This window comes from Panicum virgatum, chromosome 3K (genome assembly GCF_016808335.1).
Source record: "Panicum virgatum strain AP13 chromosome 3K, P.virgatum_v5, whole genome shotgun sequence".
NCBI classification, from domain to species: domain Eukaryota; kingdom Viridiplantae; phylum Streptophyta; class Magnoliopsida; order Poales; family Poaceae; genus Panicum; species Panicum virgatum.
The window spans coordinates 57,189,678-57,195,677 of record NC_053138.1 but is presented as its reverse complement, the minus strand read 5'-3'; positions in this window follow the sequence as shown (position 1 = coordinate 57,195,677).

The window sequence follows — 6,000 nt, the reverse complement described above, 5'->3', positions numbered from 1 at the left end:
ATATGTGGCTCACTTGTCTATCTCACTGCTTTCTTGGTTCTTGTGTCGAAGCTGGCTGCAAGCTTGTAGCCCACTTCTATTCTCTCCCCTCTTCTCTCTCCTCCACCTTAGCATTTAGCCTGCTTGCAACATACTATAATACTTGCTCTTAAAAGTAAATATAGTTGGTTGATGCACTCATTAATAATTGTGTTTGGCTCCACAACGTTACGTGTGTGATGATAATTCCAGGCCTCCATTGTAGGAGTACGTCCATATGCATGCATGCATGAGATAGAAAATAAATCATTCAAGCAGCCACCAAGGACAACGATGTGAAACACATTTTGGATAATAATAGGAACTAACACATGGAAACAACTGGCAGCATATGGTCCTCCTACACAACCTAATCCTTGCCGAAATGGAAAAGATTGCCACCCTCTCTTGTACAAGAACTACGAGCGCGCACATGTTGTTGTATATGGCTCCTTAAATATTGATGAACAAATTCCAAGGCCATTGACACAAGAACCTTAGCTTTTGGTTTCTTTCCAACATTTAGGATAAGAAATGGGTACACATGCACCGAAGCAATAGCATGCATAATCTATATGGTTCGTTGCTTATCCTCGCCACCCTCATCGAGCTACATAACTGAGCATTCCTGTTCACAAAGCACCAAATGTAAATTCTTTTATTTGATGTAAAAACAGGATCGGGCCAGCCTATTCGTCTTGTTTTGTTTTGTTTTTTTAAATATAACCATCATTGCGTGAAACGCATATGGGTACACCTGAAAGGAACTTTGCATGTATCTCGGATACATTATTATTGGTTTTTCATTCAGGGCCTGTTTCCTAAGGACATTTTCCTAAATGGCAAATGCATGTATTTTGGAAGGTACAGATTCTATACCAGCCGGCTGTTTTTTTGTCCATCCAACGAGCGCGCGGTCGCGCACCGTGAGCCCCGTCAGACTAATCCCACCTTCTAGAACTCAAAGGGCATTTTTATTCAAAACATCGGGCCGCGCGCCTGTTCATTTCCTCTCTCGTACTCTCTCTCTAGGGTTAGCTCTCTCTCTCTATCTCACCCGCTCTCGCACCGCATCGGGGGATTTTGGCCTCATCGCACCATCGGCGGGGGAGGTCCAGCGATTGAATCGGCGGGGGATCGCACCCAGGTGAGCGTTTCATCCAGCGCGCTCGCATCATTTCGATCCCCACGACGTTTTTTACCAAGTTTTCTTCATTTTTTGCCCCCTTTGTTCTTCGAAGTTAACCATACCGAGCATCTGAAACCCGGATCTGGAGGAGGTGTGTTGGAATCATAGATTCTAGGTAAGCATATCCTCTAGTACCAGCAGCTATCTCCAAAAACTCATCTGATTTTTGTTGGTTTTGGGGGATTTTTTCCTGCAGCCGCATCCCGTAGGATTGAAATCCATGGCATAGGACCAGGTTAGCGCCCCCACATCCTATTTCACCTAAAATCCCCCCCTTTTTTCTGCGCATCCCTGATCCCCCCGCGTGGTTTTGGGTTGCAAGGGAAACATCTCTGCCAGGCTCTGCTTCACGCTTAGGCCCGCGTGCGTCAAAAAGCGTAGGAGTAGTAATCAGGTAAGTTCAAGTCTGTTTTGGTTTTGGTTTTGGTTTTGGTATTCTGCTAGTTTCTGTGCATCATCCCCTCATATTCACACACACACCCATCTCACGACCACATGCTCATGTGGTTTTCCTCATTTTTTTTAGGTTGGAAGAATGTCTGCTATAGGTTTTCTCTCATCCCCTAGATACAGTGGAAGGATCTCTGCTACAGGTTTTTGTTAAGCTAGCAAAAGTGAGTAGAACTGCACCTCCTCTAATGCTAGTACTGCTACATTTTTTTTGGATACTAGAGGTTTTGCATGTCAGTGCAGAGATCACTCGAAATGTTAGGTGGGTTTTTTTTGTCAGTGTGTTTGGCTTAAATTTTGGTAGTGGTTCTGTTGGGGATGTGTAGAGAGGTAGGAGATATTAGGTTATTTTTTTAGGTTTTTGCTATGGCACAAACATGCAATCGGATGTTATTTTTCTGCCATGCTTTTTTAGCGGATGAAAAATGGACAGTAGCATACAATCATTAAATTATTTTTTCTGCCAGGGCAACTGAATAATGCAAATCAATTTTCTTATTCAGTTCTGCACAGTATGCAAATCAGTAGCATACCCAAGACACTAATCTGACCCCTTGAAATATTTTTTTTACACCCCAGCAACCAGACCTGAACATTTTGCAACCATAAATTACAATGCCTAGAGCACAGAAGGAGCAGCAAGGCCGGGGGACAGCATCCAAATATGTATGTCACATATATGCTTCACACCTCGTCATTTTTTCATACTAATATGTTATGCTTCACATTTTTGTTTAGGCAATAATACTATTGAGATCTAGGCAAATTCATTCATTAGATTAGGCAACGTTTTACTCAAATATTGCTATATTAAATGTTTTCAGATGTAGGCAATAATAATTTATTGTGATATAGGTAATAATACTATTCTGATTAGGCAATTTTATTCATCAGAGTAGGTTACTTTTCATTCAAATATTGCTACACTAATGTTTTTAGATGTAGGCAATAATACTTTTCTGATCTAGGCAATAATACTTTTGATTTAGCCAAATTCACCCATCAGATTAGGCAACTTTTCTCATTTTTTACAAATGTTTTTTCATGTTAAATGTGTGTAGTCTCGAAGAAACAGGGCATCCCCTGCTAGACTTATCAAGTTATATGAAGAGTTGACTGGATCTCAGTGCAAGATGATTCGTGATATCAATTTTGATGGGCTGCTGCAGATTCAGTGCTCAACAATCCCAGCAAGATTCACCAATTGGCTGCTGGTTCATTGTTTTGATCCTGAAACTTCAGAGCTAGTTCTCCCAGGACGTGGCAGAATTCCAGTCACAGCAGATTCAGTGGCTAACATTTTTAGGTTGCCAAACAAGGGTGGGAAAGTGAGATACGAGCTTGATGTCGACGCAATAAATTTCATGCAGAGCAAGTTTAGCATCATCCAAGGGTCAGCACCCAAGATTGAACAAGTACTAGAAATGGTGAAACAAAACAAGAATGCAGATGTAGATTTCTAAAGGTGCTTCCTCACTATCGCAATTTCAACGTTCCTGTGCCCACCCACCGGCTTGGAAATCAGCCCCAGATGCTACCCAGCCTTAGTTGATCTTTCAGCTGTGAAGGGGCTAAACTGGTGTCAGTTTGTGGTTGACCAACTAAAGGTTGCAGCTATGAAAATCAACAAGAAAAATTCTGTGAAGGGTTGCGTCCTTCTGCTTGTGGTATGTTTTAATTCTGTGAAGGGATTTTTTAATTCATCATAGCCATTTTTTTCTTTTTTGTGCAATTTTGATAAGTGATATTTTTCCCTTGTTCACTTTTCCCTTTTGCAGATTTTATATGCAGACTCACTAGATGTTCAGAATTTACAAATCCCCCACTTGTAGACCAAGGATCGCTGCATGGACCAGGAATCTCTTGGACCAGGTCATTAAGTTGGATACAAATCGGGATGGAAGTTTTGGCAGATTGAAGGTACGAAAAAAATCTAACATTCTTATAGATTCTCACTTCCATCTATTTTTTCTGTCCTTTTTTCCCACTAACTCATGTAACACACGATAACTATTTTTTATTTTTTAGCTAAAACAATCATGTCACTCAGTGGAGGCAGGATTCGCACTGCAGATGGATGATATCAGCAAATTTGTAACATCAAAAGCACCAAGGCAGTTGCCCCTAGAGGTATATGCAGCACGCCCCCCACCCCCTCCCCCTCCCCCCCAAAGCAATTTTAATGTTTTCCACCAAGCAAATTAATGCATGTGCAAAACCATTTTAGCTATATGCATTAAGCATTTTTTCGAGCTAGTTTTACCATATTTCTTGTTTACTTTTTTTGCAGAATAAAAGGAAAATTTGTGAAGCTGTAAGCAAAGTTTTCAGCAGTGTCACAGAGGCACTAGGCACATTCATTCAAGAAATGGCTGCAGCAGATGATTCAGCCACAACAAGCTCAAGAAGATCTAAGCGAAAAATGGCAGCGAATCATGAAGAAGAATTAGCTAGACCAAGTTTGAGAAGGTCCAAGCGAAACAGGACAGCTCATCATCATGAAGATGAAGAAGATACCGAGGAAGATCCTGATTACGAAGAAGACGAAATCGACTATGGAGATGATGAAGAACCAGATACGAGCAGTGACGATGGAAGTCTTGGAACGGACTTTGAGGATGAACCAGATGTGAGTAGCGACAATGAGAGCTTAAGCCCAGGCCCTGAGGATGCCCCCGAGGATGGCCCTAACCATAGAGACACCGCTGGTCAGGAACCATCCATGGATGACATTGAAGATTTTGTTCCACTTAGCAACAGGCTGAAAAAGATACAATCAGGTGAATATAAAGATTTTGCTCCATTAGAATCTGTAGCCCCACAAATACCAGCACAACAAACCCCAACAATGAAGAAATTAGGCAATGCTGAAAATAGACATGCAAGGTTAAAGCTGCCAGAGCTCCCAATCAGGGTACCTGACGTTGACAAGACCAATGGCAATAGAAACTGCAGCATTAGGGATAGTGCTCCTGCAAACACAAATGTTGAGCTACAGTCAGCAAGCGGTGCCAAGGTATCCTCTTGGGATTTTCCTCCCCCCACGTTTGATATAATGGAGTCAATTGAAGAGCCCACGTCACTAGTACAAATAACATGCAGAACATTGCCAAAGCAAGCAGCAGAGACAACATTACCCACAATTCACCTCGACCCACCTGGTATGTGCTATTTCACCTTATCATTTCATTTGTTTACATACCCCTTTTTTTGTCATGTTAGGTAGTAATGTTGCATTCAATAGGCAAACTAATTGACATTGTCAAACAAACTAACTCATGTCACCAAGCAACAATGATGCAATAGAATTTTTTTTACAGCTAATGTAGTTTTTATCTGACATTATAGAATTGTCACACACAGATCAATGTTCTGCATGGTCTCTGGATGGCCTACCTGCTGAGGTGTATGAAAGGTTGGAAGCTGAAGCTATTCAGAAGCATCAACAAGCGAAGGCAAAGCTCCAAGTTGGTTCAACACCAACCACACCAACTACAGGTCTTCATGCAAGTAAGAATGATAATGAAGCATCAAGTAGCAAGTCACAAGTCTTTTATTTGTCAACAATAGTCACCATCAATGCAGAGCCTACTCCTCAGGCAAAAGGGATATCCATTGGTGCATCACTAGAGGCTGATTCTTCCATCACACCTGAGCACACACTTGCCCCAAGAAGAGCATTCAAAACGGCTGCAGCTATGCAATCCCCGTATGTTGAGATTGCACCAAGGATAATGTCATTCAAATGCTCAAAGGAGGTCTGCAAAGTATATGATACTGTCTGCAAATTCACAGGAATGGCTACCAGGTCCAGAGCAGCAAGTATGTAAACTTATACAACTTACTCACACAGTTGCTTTTTCCATTTTTCATCAAAACATTACATGGTTTACACCACATCACTTTTTATTTGACTATCTCTTTTTTCAGTGTAATTATAATCAATTACCATGCCACGTACGCTACTCTGGGGCATCTTGTGGAGTCGGTAAAACCCAGAGGGAAGATGAAGAACACAATTGTGGAGATTGGTATATATGTCATTAATGGCAAGAAGACAAGGGTAGCCACGAGACGTGTACTCCCACTATATGTTTCAGTGAATCCCCTCCATGTAATTTAGTATCTCTACTAAGGCATTTTAGTGTTTTCTTTTGTAATGCATTTTTTTAAAGTCTGATCCATCACATGTGCTTGCAGATGTTGTTGCAACACAATCAAAGTGGAATGGCAGCGATCGGACAAGTATTTAATAAGGAGACAAATCATCTATATCACAAGCAAATGGTATGTAATAGTGTGTCTGACTCATGCAAAGATATATGTGTTTTCTCCCCTCCCCC